This window comes from Lissotriton helveticus, chromosome 8 (genome assembly GCF_964261635.1).
Source record: "Lissotriton helveticus chromosome 8, aLisHel1.1, whole genome shotgun sequence".
NCBI lineage: Eukaryota > Metazoa > Chordata > Amphibia > Caudata > Salamandridae > Lissotriton > Lissotriton helveticus.
In genome coordinates, this window is record NC_136069.1 from 601,280,691 (window position 1) to 601,306,003 (window position 25,313).

The following is a 25,313-nucleotide window of genomic DNA, read 5'->3' on the forward strand; positions in this document are numbered from 1 at the left end:
TCTCAGGTCCAGCAGCCAGCTTCTCCTGAGAGTGCCAGCTGTAAGGAAGGTCAGGCAGGGTGGCAAGGCTTTGTCCGTTGTCGGGCCTACTTTATGGAACAAGCTCCCCCTGGCACTCAGACAATGTACAGAACATCTGAGTTTCAGGAAACAACTGAAAACGTTTAATTCACTCCCCTACTGACTGCTTTGACTATGCTGCTGGTGTTTTTTTGGGCGCAGAGATACTCCTTCTGGAGTCGATTCGAGCGCGATATAAACTCATAAATATAAACATAAATATGTATGATGATCTGGAACATGATCATATGGTCAGAAGGGGAAAATAATTGATACAATTCCTATAGTACTTTGATGGAGAAAATTGAATATGAATTAAGATAGGAAGGTTGCTAAACCACAGAATGAAATTAAGAATCTTGAGAAAGAATTAAGAATCTTGAGAAAGAGATTGGTGAACCTAATTTACCAGCAGCAACTCAAAAGAGTTATGATATACTTAAGGAGGTTCTTACTAAACACTAGGAAGAGGTGAAAATGCAGAAGGCCAGGAAAAAAAAGAGATAATTAGGATTATTCTAGCGGACATATATTTACCTTTGAGTCTCTGAATAATTTGGTGGTCTGCAATAGGAGACTTTCCCTTTTTAAATGTAATTATGTTTATCTATGTATTCATTTGTTTAATATAAAAGAAGTAAATTATGCTTATATATTGTGTGATTTTCTAGCCCTAAGGAAAACTTTCAACAAGATAAAACATGTGTTGGCGAGATAGGTAAAATATGAAAAAAACAAGTATCAACTTTGACGGAGACTTGGACTTTTGTTTTTTGATGTTTGAAGGTCTCTGCTGCATTAATCTGAAAAATTTGAAAAAAAAGTATACATTCGGGGGCCAGATTTACAACTCTAAATCAAGTTCTACAATATTTGGGGAAAGTGCTCAAGTGCTTAAATTGTGACAGGTCATATTACTATTATATGTCTATCTCATGAGTACACATTAATTACAGTCCTCATTCTATAAAGAAATTCAGGTGCTCTGAACTACTCATATTTATAACTTATATCACTTTAGACATATGCAGTATAACCAGTCCCACTATAGTTTGTTTTCTGCATAACATGGTTGCCCACCAATTAATGGCACATGAAAGAAATTAAGTTACACTTTGGGAGTAAATGTGCATTCACATTTGGTGAATAGCCGAAAAAGTAGTAAATATACTCAAATGTGTAAATTATTCAAAAAGTGTGTATCCCTGATGCCTTTACATTTAGTGGTGAGATGTGAGATACTCATTTGGAGAAAATTTACACTTGGAGTTTGCGAATAACCAAGAAGCCACGTTCTTACTCAGAAGTGTAAGTTACCTTTGTGAAAAAGGCCCTATATTTCCATGCATTTAGCACACAGATGGCAGGCATTTTCATAGGGTTGGAAACTCACAGCGCACCAAGAGCCAAAACAAATTTCAGCACTAGTCTTTATTTGACTACCTAATGTAGTCTGTGAGTGGTAGTCTTGGTGAACTTTATTTGAACCAATTCGACTAATACTGCTAGAAGCTATGATTTGCCAAAGAAGAGGCTAGGATGTAGCAACGTGGTCTACTTTCACATATATCAAGTAATATCCCTGGATAATGTTGATGTATTGTTTGTATTTGGAGAATTGCCTTCAGTTGTTGTTATATAGCAGAAGAAAAACAGAACAATGTCAATATCATAATGTATTCTTCATCTACACTTTTTAATCATTATGAGAACTTTAAAATTAGTACATTTGCATGATGCTATTAGAATCTCTTCTACCAATTCTTCATTGTTTCAGTTCAAGTCAAAATGACAGTTATCCGAGTTAGATTAAGATGTCCCTGAGCCATCAGAATACCTTTTATTGTAAAGCTTGTGGGACATCAGGGTGTTGTCAGTAGGCATGAATGGTTGTTTCTAAGCAACAAAGCAAAAACAACATATACACTTTGTAGAGGATTACACAACATCAGGCTATATCTTTACTGAAAAAATACCCCAACAACAGCAGATACTGAATGAAATTGAAAATGCAGTTCTAAACAGATAGATTTGTTAAATGTGTTTACAACGATTATAGATTATACCGTACCAATTTAGAGTGTCAAGGTCCCCCCTTTCCTACACAGGCTGTTGTATAAAGACAATCAGGGTTACCAGGATTAGCAGTTACTTACCCTGGCTAGCCATTTACTTCCCTTGACATTTATTTTTGCTTGCCAGGCTCTCATAGGGCGTAAAGAAAGAAAGGGGCTGTAAACAGAATCACATTTACTTTCTTTAGTTGCCCTTCCTTGTCCTTTGTTTAGCTCCTTAGCAGCCCATAGGAGTCTATTGAGAGTCTCATTCCGGGACAACGAGGTCTACCCTGTGATTTCACTAAGCCTCAAAAAAGGTATGCGGTGTAAAATGTGCTACACCTAATGTTTTGTTCATTTGACACCCACGTTTCCATGTATCCAAAACAATAGATCTAAAAATATGTGTTCGTAGGGAATCACAAACTATGGAGGAGTGATAGTTCCACCCAGCCCAGGAGTGCCTCTACAAGCTTGCAGACAATGACAGGAGGCAAGAACTTATTTTATTAAAAATGAGCAACACTGACAACAAGCAGCATACCAACAGACCAGAATGAAAATGCTATTAGAAGTGAGGGACATCAACACTCACAGTGGGCCAACATCCCAGAGCCCCACTGGTATTAAAACTAAAGGTCTCTGAGACTAACAAAAGGCCAGCAGGTCAAAATACTACTGCTATTCAAAACAAGCACTGGTAAAGCTAATAGGCCTGTCATTGGTTGCCAGTCTTTTGGCTATATCGGTGCATGTGTGAGAAACCAATTCTCATTTACAAAAACAATGCTTGTAATAGCTTTGGTACAGTTAGCATACCTAATATGTATTAGATTGAATTTTTCCTGTTTGTGAATGCCCTTTCAGAAAATCGTCTAAATTCAGCTACAGCCCCCTTCCTTGGCTGAAGTGAAATGTTTGAAACATTACATAGTTATGAGCTAAACGTCTTATACTTTTGCAGAAACAGTCAATTCTCTTTATTTTGCATTAATAAAGAAAACATTTTTTTTCTGAGTAACAAATCATGGGCCTTATTAATGAGGCCTTGCGACACTTTTACGCAGCACGAGCATCACTTTTTGTGATGCACCAGCAGTGTAAAAATGTGCCTTGTTGCACCATATTTACAAAGTGGCACATCTCGGTAGATGGGTCACTTTGTAAACCCCTGCGACACATTACACCTGCGCCAGGTATAATGTATGCAGGGTGGGCGTTCTGAAGCAAGTAAGCCTCCTAGAAGTGACGCAGAGAAATCTATGAGATTTTAGTGCGCCACTTCTATGACATAAATGCGTCAATATCTTACGCCTGCCGCACAGTAGACATAAGACTGACGTAGGCACATTGAAATGGGACTTGCCCATGTTAAATGACCCATTGCTGAAGTTGCGTGAATTTTGTGACACACTCCAGCAATGCGTCATTTTTGCACTGTAAATATGACGCATCCAGCATGTCGGAAGGAGGCGCAATGAAAAGTGGCGCATCGCTGTTTTCTCGCAGCGATGCATCACTTTTCATAAAAGAGGTCCAATGTATTTAACAGCCAAATAAAATGTTGTCCAAGTAGAACTTGTTTGGAAATGAATACTGTAATTGGATTACAGTGCAAGAAACATTTTTGTCCTGCCTTTTAAGCAAGGTTGTGCCATGACGTTTTAGTGCTATCATTGTCCAGAAAATTGTAAATGCTTTGCTGAGGGTTACATTGTTATTCTGGAGAAGTGTGGCTAACTGGTTAGAGGCGGCAGACCCTGAAGCAGAGATCAGGCCCGGGACCGGGGTTCAATTCCCGGCAGGGTCTAGGATCAATGCCCGCGGACTCGATAATTCTCGCTTCGGCGCCTTCTCTAATCATGGGCCCCATGCTGCAACTCTGGGCAATAGCTTGCTTAGGGAAACATCCTTTACAACGCAACTTTAACCACGCAGTGCCTTTACGACGCAACTATTACAACGCATGTCATTACAACGCATAGCGCTGGGGGCGCTCTAGGATAGGGAATAGATTTAATTTACTATCCAACACCTTCCCTACTATCCACGGGGACTGGAGTTGGAATAGTAAATTAAACTATTCACTATCCAGCACCCCTAAGCGCTATGCGTTGCAAAGGCATGCGTTGTAAAAACTGCGTTGTAAAGGCATGCGTGGTAAAAGCATGTGTTGTAATGTCATACATCCGCTTGCTTAATCTCCACAACGGCCCCACCAGTGCTGGGATGCCTGGCTCCACCCCTCACAGGGAGAGCCAGGAAGGGTTCCACAGCCTAAGCGCCGAGATACCCTCATGGGTGATTCAGCGCTATATAAATAAATAATTATAACTAACTAACTATAACTATTCTGCAGTTTATTCAGAGAGGGCTGGTTATACATTTCTCCTTACACTTTATTTTTCCATTTTGCATTAAAGCATGGCACATTTAAGAAATGCTGCTTATAATTACTTACAGAAAATATTTGTTTCATTTATTTGTTATACTAGAGACTGCTAGGTTTACATGGTCATTATGTATTAGGGCTTGTAATTATTAATTTGACAAATGTGCTGTAGTTACTTAATTTCTTACAGGTTCAGTGCAATATTTAATTTATTATGATCTAGATTATGCGAATTCCTGTTTTAGCTAACTTTTGCTTTTTGTAATATTAACTAACTTTAATAGTTGAATAAATCTACAAAATTGAGAATTAGAAGGAAAACTTGTGCAAGTCTTTCTTTAATGATCCTAGCTGAGGACCTGCATTGAGGATTGTCCCATTCCCGCAAATCGGCACTCTTTAATTTTAATTGGGTTTGAGTGTCAAAACTTGTTTTATTTTGTCATTGTGTGTTTCCAAACTTTATTATTGGGAAAGCTACCAGGCCCTTATCACTCTGAATAAAAACGTAGTGGACAAAAAAAATAATATTTTTTGGTCTTCAAAAGGGTACATTGCTACATCTGCGTGTGAGTGTATGCTCCTTTTTAAAAATCAGAATGCTGTCACTCACAGTGATGTTAGCCAATGGCTGAAGTAAGCCCATCACCCCATGCTGTATGCTGTAGTGGGTAGAAGAAAAGGTAAATTACACAATAACAGACCAATGGATGAAGACGACCGGTTGAAAGTCCCAATGAGTAAGTATGTCATACATATAATTTCAGAAAACTCAAAAGGTCTTGGCTAACACCAAACCTGATGAGGTCATCAACCTTGAAAAGAAGGTCAGAGATTGCTGTCATTAAAACTAAGGGCCTTCTTTGGAGTTGGGCTGATTTGGGGTGTCTGCCAAAGGTGGCAGACATCCTGCCTGCTTCATTAGGAGTGCACTTACTTTACTGTCACTCTAAATAAGGTGAAAGGAACATCTGCCACTTTTTGGTAGATAGCCCAATTTGCCAAATTCTAAATAGGTAAGACCCAAAGTTTTGTAGGGGGTTGACACTTTTATGCTTGTGAATGTGAGTGTGTGAGTTAATTCTTACCATACCATTTGCCATTATGCTGCTTCGCGCTGGCTGTATGGGCCAACATTGATCAATATTTTCCTAATGCAAGATGCATTTTACTTAAGAAGCTTAATGAACAGGTAGATTAAGGAATTCTAATGAGCTATGTTCTCCCCCCTCCTTTTCCCTTCAATTAAATTGACATATTTGTTTAGGGTCTGCTACAGAAGCTGGAAGTCAGATTTATACACAACCAAAACAAAAAGAAAAATAGAAATCTAAACGTGAGAGAAACATTCCCACTGAGGTATAAGTGACTTCATGGATTTATGGATAAGAAAAGTGCTCACTTTATTTAGAAGCCTTATGATGCAAAGCAGGAACAAATGTAATTATTCATAAATTGCTATAAACTCAATGTACAGTCAACCATGAAACCACATGGCTTGATTTGAAGCCTTACATTCCAAGAATGGGAATCAACAATTTATTGAAAAGCACTTTGATGGTTGGTAATATGGCATCGACCCACTCTCATTTGCTTTTATTTGAACTGGGCCATTTTATAGATGGCCAAGCCTGGGGGTGTGGCTTGGTGCCTGGAGGACATGGCGGCTTCCCCGTAGGGCTCCAGAAACGAGGAGGAGATGATGAGCACGAAGACCGTAATGCGTGAAGGACAGTCTGAATATTTAACGCGCTCACAGACTGGGCAGAGTTTTTAACAGTTCTTCTCCTTCCCTAAGACCCAGAGGTGTTATTGTCTATTACTTCGAATATACAGATCTACTGAAAGTTTCGGCAGCTGCTAAGGTTTTGCAGTGTATTTCATGGTCTGGGTCTACATTATTTTATGCGCAGGATTACTCAAGAGCTACAGCAGCTAGGCGCAAGGCTTTCCATGATATGAGGTCAGATCTTCGGGCCATGGGAGCAAGATACGGTCTCTTCCACCCATGCATATTTAAAGTCACATTCAATAACAAAACGTCCTCTTATGATCACCCTGTCATCGACATCAAAACTTCATCAACTCAAACAGGTCGAGTCAAATGGATTTCACCTTATTTTGTATGCAGGTTCTTCGATGATTGCATGACTATTATATTTATAAGTTTCCATATAGACTTTCGATCCAGAGTTACGGCTATTTACCTTTAATGTTCTTTAGATTTAATGTTTTTGTTCATATATTAATGTTAAATGCCTCATCAAGTTCATGTTTTATCCTGTTTTTCTTTTCCTGCATTCTCTGCCTAAACAGTGCTGTTCATAGTGTTACTTGTCCCTTCCTCGGTTGATCCGGTCCCTGTCCGAAGTCCTGCTTGTTCCATGTGGTTCCCCCTACCCTCGCTTTCATGTTCCCTTAATGTTAGTATGTTTCTTGTTTTGTCTTATGTTTTAGGTTTTGTCGTACAGTTCTTCCTTCATTGTTATCATGGTGACCACTGCTTTCTCACCCATTCTCATTTTCCTCTTTTACGGGTTCCTTCTTCGAGTTGTCTTTTGTTCTGTATACTGCATTACATTCCTATACAACTTTTCTTATTCAATTCTTCTTTTGTGACTTTTTTCGCATATCCCTTATGTTTTTGTTTCAACTTTCTCTATGCTTCTAATGCCATTAATACAGTACTTATCTTATTCTTTGTTTTAAGTCTTATTTTTTGTAATCATATTTCTTCTTATGATGGTATCACCAATATTTTCACTCCCTCTTATTTGTTCAAATGGACTGGACTTTTGTGCTGTAAATTTGAAGCATTTTTTTGTTGCACTTTTTTTTTTTGAATTGGATTGTTGCACTTTGATGTTTTTATCATCCCATTTTTATATCTCATGTCACTTAAGTTAGTCTCATGGAACATTAGGGGTCTAAATTCTCCTATCAAGAGACAACGAGTTTTATCACACTTGGCTAAATTGAATACTGACATTGCTTTCTTACAGGAAACTCACCTTACAGATTTTGAATCTCTAAAATTGAAAAGGGGATGGGTGGATGAGGCTTATTTCTCTCCAGTGATGGCAAATGAAATGAAGTGGTGATATTATGCTGTAAATCTTTACCAATTACTTTGTTAACGCAAGAGTCAGATGATGAGGGGAGATGGATCATTGTTAAATTATCACTAAAAGGCGTTCTAATTTCTCTCCTTAATGCTCCTGCACCTACAGGAGAAGATGCTTCCTTTTGGCCTGCTCTGGCACATCGTATTTCTCATTGTATTGATGATAATTTTATTTTAGCTGGAGATTGTAACCAGGTGTTTGATCCCTTTTTAGATAGGAATTCCAAAGTGTCCTTTTTACCCAACATGTCACACAAATCTTTTATTCACACTATACAGCAAAATAAATTGCTTGACGCTTGGCGCCTATGTAGCCCAACAACTAGGGAATATTCCTTCTATTCCTCTACTCAACATACCCAACCAAGAATGTACTATGTTTTTGTATCTCATAACATTTCACAATCCCTTACTCACTCAGAAATTGGCCCTATTCTTTTATCAGATCATGCATCAGTCTCCATTGGTTTTGATCTTCTTCCCAAGAACAATGCTAACAAAAGATGGCCTTTTAATAATGCACTCCTTTTAGACTCTAATTTCACCACGTATTTTGTTTCATACTCCATGGATTATTTTGAGAGGAATAACTTCGATTCCCTCTCTCCTACAACCATATGGGATGCCTTTAAGGCATCAGCTAGAGGTTTTATTTTAGACTATGTAGCAAAGAAACTAAAAGATGCACATAAGATAACTAAAGATCTTCTTCAAGATATTAAGGCATTGGAACATTCATATTACACATCACACTCAGAAGGTTGTTTAAAGGCTCTCAGTAATGCTAAGTTGAAGTTCAACAAAAAATCGACTTAAGACACTTCACTTTATTTATTAAAATCCAACGCAAAATTTTATGGTGGTAAAAATAGAGCAGATAAAATCTTAGCCAATTACCTAAAGGTCCGCCAAAACAGGCTAATTATCAAATCAGTTTTTGATGAGCGTTCTGTTTTAAAATTCAAAGATTCCGAAATTTTACTTGAATTTTCTCTCTTCTACACATTTTTATAGTCTTCAGAAATCCATCCCACAGATCATCTTCTCTTACAAATTTTTCTAACATTCAAAAATCTTCACGAACCACTTTTTCTTCCTTAGAATCGGACATTTCACAGCATGAACTCCTACAAGCTTTTCAGATTCTCAAAATAGACAAAGCTCCCGGCCCGGATGGCTTTACTGTTGAATTCTACGCCCACTTTTCTTCGCTTCTAATACCCAAATTACATTCACTTATAACTTTCTTTTGCTCCTCAAAAAACCCTTCTGGATCATTTTTGGAAGCCCAAATCTGTCTTATCCCTAAAGAAGGTAAAAACTCCAAATACTGCAAAAATTATAGACCAATTTCACTGGTCAATATTGATTACAAAATCTTTTCCAAAGCTTTAGCTATACACCTTGACTCATACCTCCCAAAATTATTAGGTAAGGAACAATGTGGATTTGTTAAGGGTCGAGTCATTTCAGACAACACACAACTTTTTTTTGATGTTCTATCCAAATCTTCTCGTCTTGATCATCCTTTGGCGGCAATCGCACTGGATGGCGAAAAGGCCTTTGATAGGGTTGAGTGGAAATATCTCTTTTATACCCTGAAATGGTTTGGTTTTGGCCCCAACTTCATAAATGTATTGTCCCTTCTCTATTCTAATCCTCGTGCAGCAATCTGTGCTAATGGCTTAATCTCATTGTTTTACTTGAGTAGAGGGGTACGCCAAGGTTGTCCTCTTTCTCCTTTTCTTTTTAATCTGGCTTTAGAACCATTCCTATCCAAATACGTCAAAATCTGAACATGTACGGTTTCCAAACATCAAATGTTCAAGTAAAACGTGCAGCATATGCTGACAATATTCTCCTATTTTTATCCAAACCAGAGGAATCAATAAATGCCTTTTTAGCAGAAGTAAATTCTTATTCACTTATCTCTGGATACAAATTAAATAATGGTAACTGCAAAATATTACAGCTAACAAAACATACTTTTAGTTCGCAATTTCAAGCCTCTCAATTTAAATGGAGTCCAAATTATATTAAATATTTAGGTTTACACTTTACCCCCTCAATTTCAGAAACGGTTACTTTATGTAGGAACAAATGCCTTCAAAAGATCCCAGATCTCACCTCTCAGTGGCATCCCATTTATTTGTCTTGGTGGGGCCGTTTGGATACCATAAAGATGATGCTGTCATCCATAGTATTATATACTATTTCAAATATCCCAACTCCCATTAATTCCAAATCTATTAAAAAAATGTATTCCATTTTATCTTCTTTCTTATGGAATAATAAGAAATCTTGTATGTCCTTCCTAAAACTGACACATCCCAAAACAGAGGGTGGAGTTAATTGCCCAGATTTCCGGCTTATCATAAAGCTTTCTTACTGCGTCAGGCCTCTCTGTGGTTGCTTGACTCCGCAGATGAAGCTCCTCCCAGGACCACAATTGAACGCCTTTTTATGTCTCCTTATTCATTTTGTGAATACCTTTCCTTCCCAGGTAAGCCACAATCCATTTCCACTCCTGTTTTGAAACATACTTCCAAATTACTTGATTTGCCTGACCGTTCTCCTTCTGCTTCTACTTACTCCTTTCTGAATTCCACAATTTGGCATAATAAGGATTTACTGATTCATAATAAACCCATTTATTGGAGGACTTGGAGGGACAAAGGGTTGATATGAATTCATCAATTATTCTTTAACTCTGAATTTTTGCCTTTTGCTATGCTTAGGCGGACATTTAGCTTACCGACTTCCTCCATTCATAAATACAATGCATTTAAACATGCTGGTTTGAAAGCTTATTCTCATGTCCCTGACACACCAGCTTTCTCTAACAACTCAGATTCCTCTTTAAGACTTCAAACTTTGTTATTGACCAAACCCACAGCTTCTACTATTTACAAGCATCTACAAGGCATTTACACTGATAGACAGAAAAAGAAATTGAAGAGGCATAGGAAAAAGATTTAGCTGTATGTTGGCCAATTTTAATTTGGAAAGGCATCTGGTCCCAAATACGTAAGACTTCTAGAGCAGCTAACACCACACAAACATTATTCTTTGTCTATAATAGACTATGGTTTACGCCAACCATATGTAAACATTTTTCAACCATTCCGGATGCTTGTTGGACCTGCTCCACTCCCAATGCTGACTTGTTTCATTTGTTATTCTCTTGCCCACTAGTACATTCTTTTTGGAAGCAAGTATGGTCACAAATTAATTTATTATACAACACTACATTCCCTTTTTCTGTTGCTCATATTTTTCTGGGTAGTCTTTCTTCTTTATGGAATGAGGTTTCACTCAATGTTAAGATTATTGATTTGTTATTAGCGATTGCCTTTCAACAAATTACTGCCAACTGGAAAGACTTTTTGAAGATCTCATACAAAGCTTGGTGGTACACTGTTTACCATAATCATAGATTAGATACTGCTTTTGAATACCCACCTCAAATGGCAAAAAATAGTGTTGACTTGTGGGCCCCAGTTACAACATTCATTGATGGTAGCGCCAAGAAATATGCCTTGGCAAGACCGTCTCAACAGGACGTTCCCAAACCACCCTGACTTCCCTAGGGGTTCCATTATTTAATTTCTTTATAATTTCCTAAATTGCATATATGTTTCATTCAATGTACATTGTTTCCTTTCATGAATTGCTTATGTATTATTAATGCAATTCCTTTCCTTTTCAAAGCAAAAGTGAAATGTAATGTTATATTATTTATAGCATTTACTCTGTATGGTCACCTTGTTTCTTTTCAATAAAACCATTTGAACCTAATAGATGGCCAAGCCTGACAACTATGGCTGAGATTTCAGATTGCCTAAGGGGTTTTGTGTGTGCCAGTGACAGATACCCCCCTACACCTCCCAGCACAATGGTATCGCTTATCTTACCCAGGACGTGCTTAGATTCCTGTGACAGGTTAAATACTATTTACGTTTCAGAAAACAGACTATAGGTGCCTTCTTTCTCATAAATATCTAAAGGTAGCGATATGCTTATGAAAACATTATTCAAAATAATATATCTTACCTGCCAGTAAATTAACAATGTTTGCTCAAATGGAATCTGTTTGTTGTTCCTCTATAAAAGAAGGCGTGGGTCCTTTGCATAGCTTTCCTCCCACTTCATTCTTTTTAAAGGTCAGTGTAACTTTTTATCACCTTTCCTATAAATGTCTCATGAAATCTGTGTGAAAATACACCGTCTTGCACCACTCCGTATGTATGATGAGGGCCCTTGAAGATAGATTCTATAGTCTAATCTTGAGCTAGACCCTTAACGAATTATTCAATGGGAGATATATATAATATTCTTTTTCTCTGGCATGAAGGCACTCATATATGTGTGACTAAGATGATGTGGTTATGCAGAGTACCAGGAAATACACAACGTAGTTTCTGGAAGGTGTAACATGCTAGAAAGTGTACATTTTGCTGTTCAAAGTGCTTTCATCATGTAAAAGAATTTTCAATGCAAAAATGTGCAGTTTGGTGCATATTTGAGGATTGCAAAAATTGTTACAATCTCACACACTTGTGCGGAAAGGAGGGTTTGGGGGGCTTACTTTATTGGGAGAGACAGAATGCCGGTGATTGAAAATTTTGAATGTTCAACAGAGGTAAGTGGGGGTGAGCTCTCTGGGTGCTTGTATAAGGAGGAGTGGGTGAAGAAAGAGTAATGAAGAAATTGCTCTGCCTAAATGTTCTTACATCGCTCAACAGTCTCCATTAACCTAGTGCTTAAATACCACAAGGGCCTGTCAACCAGTCGGAATTATTACAAATACTTTGCCATAACGTAAAAGCAATGCATTAGGCCGGAATTTAATTTAGAGGGTGGTAATTGGTGCCGGCTGGTGAATTCAGAAAGTAGTGGGGCCTAAATGCCTGTTCTGAACTGCAGTGACTGAGCAGGCATAGAGAGTGAATTCTATCCTAATCCGGAGGGTTTGTTCCCAAAAAGCATTTGAGAAAGAGCCCAAATGGTGCTTCTTACACTACACCTGTCAAGCAAGTTGACTAAAAAGCCATACTGTATGTTTTACAGGCAGTTCTGAAGGGGTAGTCATGAAATATGCCAGTATTCATATAGAATGCCAAGCAAGCCTGACTGCACCAGTCACAGCCAGACTGGGAAGAGAAACCAGCCCTGGCTATTCCACTTGACCACCCCCCGGAAGGGGTGGGGGTGTAGTTGCACTGGGAAGCTCTAGTGGCGAGCACTGCTGCCGCTTTTATTCTGTTACAGCGGGCTGATATTGCAGCACTGCTGAAAAACTGCCCCCAGTGACAAAACAGGCTCCCACTGCCGCAAAACCGGTCCAAACCCCTCCGGCCCACCGGGGAAACGCCTGTTGCCTGCTACGGCCAGTTCGGCCCTGGCTCTAGTGATGTGTGTAGGGATACACCCTCCCAATAAATCGTGGAAAAAATGGAAAAACAGTTCACATTTTAATTTACTTTTGTTTGAGGTCCATCAAAAAAGCAGATGTTGTATAGACTGTCCAAACAATCTAGCTATTACGTTGGACTTGGTTTCCTACAATTTTTCAGAATACTAATAACATGTTTCATTAAATGTACCTTCTGCTTCTTTTCATTTTCAATTCTGCATCTCTCAAGTAGATTCACACTGTCATGTAAGTGAAAATATGCTTGAAAGAGTAAAGAAGGGAGAACAGAAAACTTACATAGATCTTAGGCCCCATTTGTAAACTTACACAGAGGCATGCATCAGGTTAGACAAAATGTATAGGCGCACACACCAAATCTACCAGTTGGATAACCAGTTTTTTCACAGGAGACATATGCAGTAGGTTATCCCTGTCTAATAGGCTTTGGTCTCCAACATTAGTGGTAATGATAATGTCATAAACGAAACTGATAAAAATGATTAAAATTCAGGGACAGCCACAATCTTCCACACAAGGTCTGTAAACCACCATCCTTCTCTGTTTTTATTGGAGAATACACTGGTTTGTTTGGGGATGATGGAATAGAAATAAGCTATCAATTCAGTAAAACAATATTGTTGTAGAGCACCGAGGCATTTTACAGGAAAATGCCTGTGGTTTGAACCGAGTTTTTGAAAGAGGTTGGCATTTCTATACAATTTGATTTGAAGAAGCTCTGAACAGGTGTTATTGCTCTCTGGGATTGATCAGAGGTTAGTTTTTGGTAAACACAGTTATGAACATGTTGTACCACTAAACATCCACAATGGACTCTTTTTTGGCACAATGATTATGTTAGAATTTTTGGTGTGATGGCACCAGGGCTATCCCAAAACACCAGATAAGAACAATATAATGTGCAATTTAAGACACAAGTGTGACATTTGACACATTATCACATGGGATACAATTTTGTTGATTACCTCACAGCTTTAGATTTTTTGTGTAATTTGTGTATGCATCCCCAATATTACATTTAACTGTTTTCAATATGACATCATAAAAAAGCACCATCACCTCAGCAAATATTTTCAAAGTGAAATTATTTTAGAGATTTTGGGACAGATGTATGAAACCATTTTGCATTCGCATTCGGTGCGTATCACACAATTCTGACGTTTGCCAATGCAAAATGGCCTTGCCTCATGTATGAAAGGCTTTTGGATTCACAATATAGGTAATCACAATATTTTGTGATTACCTAAATTGCAAAATCAAATAGAGAATCGCAATTTGCGAATCATTAATCCACATATAAGAAGCCTTGTCTAAATGTGAACTGTGGATTTTGGAAATGCTAATTACCATCAACTTCAAGTTGATGGTAACTATGTGTAAACTTTGAAAAATGCCCAAAATGCATTTCTCAAAGTGCCATGTAGCGCTTTACATGTGCACACTTTCTTTTTTTGGGGGACTTAGGTCCCCGGGCACCCTTGGCTTTGCATTCGCTAATTTGAGATTACCAATTAGGTAATCGAGAATTAGCTAATGTAAAACTATTCGCACCTAGGGGCCTGTAGGACCATACCAATGAATGGAGTCATATTACCTAATAGCGATTCGCTTTTTAGCAAATTGCTATTAGGTAATATTAAGGAATCACGAAAAGTTTACAGATTCCTACATACATAGCATTTTGTAATTCCCAAATATCAATTCGGTAAAAATCGCTATTTGGGAATTATAAATTCCTGTTTTGATACATCTGGCCCTTTGGGGAGAATTAGGCTGACAATCAGAAAGCCTCTGACCACAGGTCAGAGGATTTCCGACCGGCATCCTTGGTTTGACATCCGACAGCTTCATATGATGGCGGCAGCCAGAAGTCAGACCGGCTCACTTCCGATATGCTCCAGGAGCCTGTCAGCCAGTTGGAATCCGCAATATAATCCCTTACGGACTGCGTTTCCACTGTTGGGATTATGATGTCTGTTTCCGACAGGCTTTACCTGTCGGTGTTTCTAACATGGAAAGCTTGCCGTAAAGTGCCTTTGGGGGCCTTTAGCAGGGCCTCTTTTCTACTGCAGCCTCCGGTTGGGGGCTGAGGGGGACCTATGGTGCCCCCTGTAAAGCCCTGCACCGTTTGGCAGACACCATAAGGTGCCTGCCACATAGTGCAGGGATTCACAGTAACTCCCATTTCTCACTGGGAGTTTGTGCTACTGCCGGTTTCGACCGTCACACAAGCACCCATAGAGAAATGGGTGTCTGCGACTGCACCATGTGCAGTCGCATCGTAATTGTGGTTTTGGACTGCCGATCCCAGGTCGGCCGGTCTTGAAACCTTAGGGATGTCGGTAGGAGAAAACTTCGACCAACATCCTAATCAGCCCCAAAATGTCATTCATTTATGTAACTTGCATATCACAGATTTTCACGACATTATCCACCTGCCCCCATCAAAGAAATCATTGAAAAAGTAATTTCTCCACCAATGAAGCAGATCAACAAGAACACATTTGTTCAGGACTATTAATTTTGCTTCAGACCACATTGAAACACAGAGACCTTTACACTTCAAACGGTCCAAAACACCGTTCTCTCCAATGACAGAAAGAACCTTAGCCTTCTGATCCTGTGTGACCTCTTTGGACCTTTTAACAATGTCAACTCTGAAGCATCAATTTATACCCTGGAAACATGCATGGGCTTCTCAAGCTCATCATGCAATGGTTTATCTCCTCTCTCAACTACTAACAGCAGTTGGTACAAGATAGAACCAGAGGATTCTAGAAACTCGCTGTTGTCTGTGAAATGCAGGTTTTCATCTTCTAATCAATCATCTACAGTGTACATGGAGCCTCTGTAATTCTTATGCACTCACACCATCAATGTCAATCAATATGTTGAAGATACTTACAGTCTCCTTAACCAACAACATTGAGCAACCCAAAACCTTCCTTAAGCTAATCCAGAACTGGATATCAAGTACCTACCCAAGTCATAGCCCAATGAAGATGATGTTCCTTTTATTTGCCAACAGTTGCAAGCAATCAGCGATCCAAATTTGGGTATCTGACTGAACATAGATGGTTTCATCTCTCATCTGATAGAAAATGCAAAACTGCTTTGTTTTAACATCAGTACACACATCATTGCCAGAAACACCACAACAGCATAGAACCAGCAATCCTTCTTGAAAAAAAGTGAAACATTACCTTCCAGAAATCCTATTCTGATAAACAGGGAACATCTTTGTCCCCGCCAACCGCTATAAAGGCACACTCTGCTTCATATCCTGATCGCTACCATGATGGCACCCCTAATTGCATCCATCATGCTGTGGTATGTCTTAGCAAGCACTTGAAGAATTTTAACCTAGTCACACCTTCACTGAAGGAACTACATTTCCCCCATTCAAGGTCTCAATTAACTTCAAGCAGTGCCTAATTTAAGCTGGTGGTTTCAGGTAGGGGCTCCCTTTCAAGAACTACAAATGTGGAGTGGCTGTAGGGATCATGGATACAGAGTGTTCCAACTGTGTCTGCAGAATTATTCCCAGGCCTTGTCTCCTGGGGCTCCAAGTGCCACAGGCACCTCACCACCTTTCCTGACCCTCATGTGATTCTGAGACAGAAGTACTTGTGGGGTCATAGACACAAAATAGCAAGGGGACAAGGACATGAAAGAAGAAGGCACACACCATATGTGTCCCTCCTACATTGGATGGGCATGAGTGATTTTTACGGGTGAGAGCTGAGAAACTTTAGTGTGATGTTAGTGTTTCTACTGGTGCTCATTACAGTTAATTTTGCCTAGCTTTATCTTACATGTTTCTGCCAAATATTGCCAGACCATCATTGGCGTTTTCAGCCTCAGCTGCCTCCATAGCAAGTTTTTCCTTGACTAAGGCTCTCTCATCCTCAGGCCCTTCTAATCTTCTCTAAGGTTCTCTCTACCATCTCCTTCTCCTCTTTGAGCTTAGGCTGCTTCAGTTTTAATTTCCTCTCCTCCCTCTTGCCAGCCAGCTCATCTTCCATCTTGATGGGGTCGAGCATCTGGTTAGTATCAGGTCAAGGTGTGTGTATCCTGTGAGCACCCTTTGTAATAGTGATAACATTTGTGGAGATCTGTGGATGAAGGAGTAGCCACAATAGAAGAAGTAATATTGGTGGTGAAGTTTGTGGAACATATGTTGAAGTGGGTGAAAGAATTGAGTACTGAGAAATGTGATTCTAAAAATTAATTAGATTCAGAATTTCAAGTAACATGTTTTAGATGTGGAATGGCTTTACATAGAGCTAATGACAAGATGTTTCCAGCATTGGATGACATGTAAGGTATGAGGCAGGAAGGGCCACTTTAGTACATTTTGCAAAAGTAAAGAGGAAGATTTTCTAAGAGCAACACTTCTGAAATTTGTCTACAATTCATTCTTTAAGTGAAAAGTGTATCCAGAACTTATTAACTTATTACACTGAGGCTGAAATGATCGATCATGTAAACTTATGCATGAAATTTGATTCTTGTATTCAAATCACCATCATTTCAAAGAACACGTTTGTGAGAAACAGGTATTCCATTTGGAAAGTATATGTGTTACAGGTGGGGACGATTTACTAAGATGGGTTCATCACAGCAGTGTGGGAGTCAGTTTGAGCCCCAACAAAGATCCACAGGTTAAGGTTGAGGAAATATTGTCGTACAGCAACACATTGGTGAGTACGTTTCAGTGTCTTTTTCAGAACAAACTTGGCAAGCTCAAAGGCAATAAACACAGGATTAAGTTATGGAAAATTATGCTTACAGTTGTGTCAAAAGTAAGAAGTATTCCTCTTAGCATGCATGATGAGGTCAACAGTGAGTTCGAAAAGTTGTGCTCTTAGGGGGTTATTGATCCAGTGGAAGCTACCGAATGGTTGGCCCCATTGTGGTTAATCGAAAAGTGAATGCGGATATTCAAATCTGTGTTCATCTACGTGTATTCAACAAGGAGATTATAATTGACAAAGTCCCATTTCCCAAAATTTAAGAGATGATTTCTACTTCCTCTGAAGCCAAATATTTTACAACCTTGGACTTAGTTTCCCCATACCAACAAGGCAGAACTAGACAAGGATCCCAAAATCTTACTGATTTGTTACTCCCATGGGAGTCCATAAGTTCAAAAGGATGCCCTTTGTGTTAATTTCTGTATCTGCAGTATTTCAAAGAGCCATGATGTCAACATTAAAGGGAATTACCGGAGACTAGTGCTGCCAGGATGATGTTCTTATACATGGTTCCACTGTGAAAGAATATGACGAGAGGATATGTGAGGTACTTAGTAGATATCCAGAATCCGGTCTAACTTTGAAATCATGGAAATCTGTGTTTAGGGCAAATTAAGTAAATTGTTTACGTTTCAAAATATCAGGTGATGGGATAAGCCCAAGAAAGAATTAGTAGACATGATCTGATCATTGGAGGCATCTAGGAATAAAGAATTATAATCTTTTCTGGACTTGATTGAATATCATAGTGCATTTTTGAAGAACTTTACCAACAAAACACCAAAATGAGTTAACTGTTAAGGCTGTTAAGAAAAAAAGTAGAGTTTGTAGGGGGGACTGAATATGAAAAAGAGTTTTTCAGTGTTAAGGAAGAACTCAGTCATGCACAGTGTCTGCAAGCCTTTATACCTGGAAGTGTCACTAAAGCTGCCTGTGAACTAGTGCAGGGGGTTTGGGGCTCTACTCATACAATGGTATGATGGTGAAGAGAAACCTAGTGCATGTGTGTTGAGGGCATTTAGAGACTCTGACTTGGTCATTGAATTAGATTCACTAGTAGTGTACTGGCAAATCAACAGATTCACTTTGTGTGGTCGGTGAGTAGATTTCACAGTGCAAACTGATCACAAGCCTCTAGTTGAAGCGTATGGTTCAATTAGAGGCTTCTTGCATATGTAGGTGAGTGATTATTTTACAGGAATAGTTCCAGGTGCTGGGATTTTTACAGTAAATTGTTTGTTTAGATTGGTTGATGTGCAGTACAGTTGATGTGGATGTGTCAAAGTGGATGAAGTAGACAATACTAGTGTGTGTGTGAAAACACACAACAGGCCATAAAACAAGAAGAATGAAGGCAAGAAATAGGGAAGGATGATGTTTTGAAAGAAAATATAAAGTTGCTTTCTGCTGGAAGTCTAAATGAAAAAAGTTACAGATATTGTTAAGACAAGAGTTAGTAGTTGATAATGGATTTCTGCTGCGAGGAGCAAGGTTAGTACCTCCACAAGGTATTCGTGCTAAACTTTTACAATTGGATCATGAAGACGCCTAAGGAATGTAAAGAGGGAAGAGATACTGTGTAGGGATTTTTGGTGGCCTGCTCTTGATCATGATGTTGAATGTATGGTAAGAGACTGTGTTCAATGTGCCACATGTGATAAGTGTTTGAAATTTACAGGAGCACCCATGGTTTATCAGAAACTTCCCTTTTACCTATGGGAGGAAGTTGCCATGTATTTTTTAGGACCTGTACTAGAGGAACATGTCACATCTTATTTACTTGTTCTAGTTGATTTGTATTCAAGATGGATAGAGATATTGTGTATGAGGCATGTCTTCAGCAGTTGTGATATTAGATTTCTAGAATATATTTTCAAGAGGGAGAGTGATCCCAGATATCTTCTTACAGATATTTAGGTGCAGTTCTGTTCCAAAGAGATGGAGGAATATCTGGGGGAGTGCGGCATAGTTCACAAGACATCAGCTTTTAACCATCTGCAAACTAGTGGTGCTATTGAGAGAGTGAAAACGTCATTAAAGGAAGGTATAGAGTTGGTAAGAGTGAAGAGGTTTGATTGGAAAGCTGAATTGTCCCAAAGGATTATAGGTTATCGCATGTCTTCTTATTTTACAGCAGATAAATCTCCTTTTGAACTATTCAATGGAGGATTTTTTGCACAAATGCTTCTCCAAGTTGGATGATGTGGAACACGGATGCATATATTTGCCTGGCGAGTGGAAAGAAAACTTTATTGATAATGAAGAAGGAGGGAGGATTATGACAAATGGGGAAAGGTGAATCATGCTGTAATCAAGGTGGGTGATTGGGTAAAAATAAAAATACCCACTGGGTGTGCGGATTGGTCCAAGTTTACCAGGCATTTGAAAGTTGGTAACGTTTTTAAGAATGTTGGCAAAACACATGATTGTAGGAATTGGAATACCAGCATGGTTGCAATTCTTTGGCAAAAATCCATGTCGTGATAAGAGGAACAAACAAACAGATTAAAATGATGTGGGTAAGAATGAGGCAGCAGATAATATCAGCCCTTGTTATCATACGAATGAAGGGAGGAAGATTCATAGGAGTGTATGGAAACCCATGCATTTAAAATAATTTTTACTTTAACTGTACATTGAAATGTTAATTATTATATGAACTTCTGTATAAATGTTAAAGCATATTCAGTGTTCTGAATATATGTTAAAGTATATTCTGTTCAAGTAGCAGCCATTTAAAGCTATTTTCATTTGGTTGAAATTACTAAATATGATTCTGGTCTTTCTCATGTGTTACAGTGGGTATCGTTGTTCAAAAGGGAGAATAGTGACATATCTTGGGATTTCCTGGACATGATCAAACCATTGTTAAAGGTGCATTGGAATTTAGAATGCTGTAGTTTGGAGAAAGCAGCTGGCATTTCAAGTTGTCTGAGGTGTATTAATAAACAGTACCAGAATCAAGCTGGTTTCCGGCTCCTCATTAATGGCATGCTGGTAGTAACACCAAAGCCGGATTAAATTAGCGTTGAGGAGAAAGGTGGCAAAGAAGTACTAGGCTAGAAACCCTTTTTTCTGGATCAAGGCTTCTAATGTAAATGCCTGAAGCTGGATAGGAAATGTAGGTAGGCCCGTACTTTGTGCTGTGCACAGGAGAGGGAGATAGACACATTACTGCATCCAGCCCTCATACATGCCCAGTTCTGTAGAACTGCAGGGCCATGTGAGAGATTTTTGACTTCATTGCAATGACAATTTTCTTTTTAATTTTGTTTTATTGCAAATAACATAACAGCCGTACATCAGTGATACCAGAATTTTAAATATCATCCGACCAGTGCGTTTACAATTGTCTTTCCATCATCGGAAAGGGTATCTCACCATTGATGCATGTCCCTCCCAATGTGTCCAAAATCCCTTTCAAAGCCTTGGATAAGTTAGCCACTGCCCCCCGATTTTTTCCCATTTCTTCGGACATCCTCTGTTATGGTAACTAGTATGCTCTGCCAACCTGTGCTGACAACTTTCAACCTTGGTCATAAGAGATACTGATAGCCTGCTGCTTAGGTGCTTTCACAGGCTTGCATCAGATGGAAGAGAGGAGCCCTAACTCTCCCATTGAGGAATCTGAGCTGGGTAAGGCTGCTGAAATACAGTCTAACACGTGGCTGCTTACAGTGTAGATAAAGCTCAAAATCAGGGTAACACAGATTAGACAAAGTGACAGCCACTTCCAGGCACTTGTAGGTAGTTGAGGACTAGGTGGTGACTTTGGTATCGCCCCCAGTCAATAACAATCTGAGTGCCCCCACTCCCTCTACTAATATTCATTTTATAAATTAGACCATTGAAATTGCATGTCACAATATTTTTGTACAATGCTGCGTTTTCATAGTATTCTTCAGGTGGAATGCTACCAGAGGATACTTGTACTGCATTGTTTTAGTCATTTGGCATCAACCTGTATTTCTTTTCTAGTAATGTGAGTTTTCTATAGAAATGCACTTGATTGGAATGTACAAGAATGTGGCTGTGACGGCTGTTTTAAACAGAGGTTGATAAATACCTCAGTTATTCAAATGATTCTTCCTGGAACCAATTCATAACGTGGTCAAAATAAAGATAAGTGGAGATTTATTTATTTTCAACGCAATTTTCTACGTATTTAGCCACCAGTGGCGACTCCTCCGCTAAGGCGGAGAAGTGTCGCCCCACTGCTTTAGGAGCAGTGCAGCGGAAAATATAATGATAATAACCTGCTTATTATCATTGTATTTTTCACTACGGCTGGGTTAGGGTAGGGCGGGGCTGAGTTTACGGGGGAGGAGTGGTTTGCCCACTCCAAGTGCGCATGACTGCTTGGCCAACTGTCTCAGGCCAAACATTCCTACACAATTTGGATCTTCCTGATCAGACTTGCTTTACACAGTCTGGTGAGGAACCTACGAAGACTCCCAGTCCAGTCTGAGTGCTGAACCATGGTGCTCAGTCCAATCACAACGCTGCATTGCAACATTATGATTGGATTAGGGGAGGGAGCCTGTGTACTTTCTGATTTTTTTCTGCTATGGAAGCAGAGGAGAAGGCGGCTAAAGGGGCTGGAGGGGAGAGACAACCGGCCAGCCGACTAAAGTTAAGTGGATTTTTTTTGTCTCCCTGCCACCCCTGTCCCTTCCAGCCACCACCGTTAACTACTGTGGCATTTTCTGTAATGTAGCCTCTTTTCATTTCCCACTTGTTAAAGGCTAGTGCTATGAGTCACTGAAATCATCACTTTATCATACTTGTCTGCAACGGCCTCTTTTGTTGAACGGTAGCCAAACAACATTGTTTGTCAAGGTCAGAAATGGAAGATTGAAAAGCAGGGATTGGTTGGTAGTAACCAGTATGATTTCCAACAGCAATTAGCATTATCGATTAGGCAGCAAGTCTTCTTTACATGTCATAAAAAGCTGTATCTGTTTGGAAAGTACAAATTAAAGTTTATAGCAGTTATGTAAATAAAACCCGCCTTTAATATTGTAGTTAGGAGATAACAGTGGAAAGTTCTTGTTAATTTTGAAAACTTTTGCAGCCCTACTAATATCATAATGACAGTTCATTATAATATCAACTTTGCTAGTCTAGAATGTACCTGAACTAACCAAGAACAGAAGACCTTGTGGTATAAAGATAACTGATACAGTGTGTGCCCCACCCCTCTTTACTGAGTACCTAAGTCACATTACAGAGTATTTAGAAAAGGCTGAATCAAATGTTCCCTGATGAGCAGGCCGAAGGATTCCTACTCTATTACTGCATGTGCATAGAATGTGAAGCTACCTGCCAAGAATTCATTGGGAGTCCAATGACCACTTACTTGTGGAGCATTTATGCACAATGAACTGAGTGCAAATACTGCAAAATGTAAGGTCATGATGTTGGACAGAAAGAAGACATGATTTATTGGCTTGATGTACAGAATGAACCATCAGTAGTATTTGGAATTAGATTTGCTTCACCCTGATGGAATAACCTTTTGTGGACCCTATTTCAAAAAGTAAACTGAAATATTGTGGAACATTATGCATGCCATATTCATATTATGTACATCATGCTCATATTTTCTAAATTAAAGGTCGGAATGGCAGAGAAAAATCCACACTGGGAGGAATACCTATGCATGCATACAAAATGTTCCAAATGCATAACATTATGCATTAGTAAATGGGCTACTCTAGAGAAAAGTAGAGGTTTTCCACTAGTGTTCTCATAAAAAGGGGAACCAAGTACAAATTTGTAAGTGCTAAGCGAGGAGAGAACAAGTGATCTAAGGAAGGTAATGCAAAATACAATACACCCCCGCTTGGAAGGAATTCAGGCAGGAAGAGTAATAGTTCACAAGAAATACTCAAACATCTTATGAAGTATTGCTCAAAGCATGACAATGTGATACATGTGAATTGGTCTAACCAGTCATGCCAAATCATGAGATGACAATGAAAACAAAGCCATTGTGACACTCATCACTGCCAGAATGATCTAGAATGTGAAACATGACACTCATCACAAAATGTATAATCTGTATCATCACTTCTTAGGTGAAGTTAAAGTTGATTTATCTACATAAATACTCATAGTAACAAGTAAGCGCACACAATTTGCAGTCGTGGTTTGGGAAGCACTAATGAGCTGCAAGGGGAAACTAATAAGATCCGTAGACCATAGAACAAAAACAAGAAAGAGTGCAGGATGTGGTGATGTGATGCAGGACACCTGAGCACACCCTTACCCTGCTAAAGCACTCATCCTTACTAACCAATCCAATATTGGTCCAGAATATAAAAACACTTAATACACTCCACGAAATCAAGGAGAGACAATGTAACCGTGGACTTGATTACCGGGAGGTTGAGACAATATAGCATATACAGGAGAAAGAAAGTGCTCTTTAGCATGTCATACAGAGAGGTAATAGGAAAGTTGTAGTAGTATTCTGATTGTATATTTAATGTATGCAGTTTGTTTCTTTCCTGTTGCTATTCTCACCACTAGCGACTCTAGAATATGTTATGCTAGTAACTGACGGTTGGTGGGTCAGTTGACGGTGAGTGCTGCAGAAGTGACCTTATCTTCTCTGTATTTTTAATAAACCTCTACAAACTCTGCTGGTATTTGGACGTGCTCAGTACTTTTTTGTTTCCTACCACACATGGTACTGGACATGATCAAGGAAAGGGTGATGGAGGACGTATCACAAGCTGCTGACCAATGCAGTCTCTGCTATCGTCAGAGTACCTCTTGCATTTCACATCCTGGAAAATTGATCACTTCAAAGGAGCAGTGGTGCACAAACAGGCATAACATAGTCAAGACAATAGGCATGCACCAGTTGATGAAGTGTTTTAACTACTTGCTACATTACATCACCAAGCAGTGTATGGGGGTTCAGTGGACTAAAGCATCCACTCCATGAATCTATATTTGAACTTCCTGTCATACATTCAAATACCAGATTGTCCACTTATCTTTTGGAGACTGATACAATGAGTACCATTGGGTTGGGTAAGAATGAACATCTGTTATTTGGCACCAAGACACTCTAACAGGTTAGTAGGTGCTTACTAATACACAGTATGTCATGTTGCAGTCTATGCAGGACAAGCATCATGTAGCAAGCAATGTTATATTATATACCTGTGCTTGGTGCACTCAAATGCATGCATCTCTCATTGAAGCCATTTTGGCAAAATGTACATCTGTATATTATGTGCAAGCCATGTCTTAAGATACTTCACACATGTGCAAGACAAAGACTCTAGTATAATACAACATAGCTTCAATGATTGTGGTGCAACTTCGGACTGGAGATAGGGAGACATGAGGTCACTTGGTGAGAATTTGCGTAGTAAGATCTGTATGCATGCCCACATTCTAAGCACCCACACAGACATAAACACACGTAGCAAAACTCTCACACACATTGTAATGTATGCGTAATTTAACATAC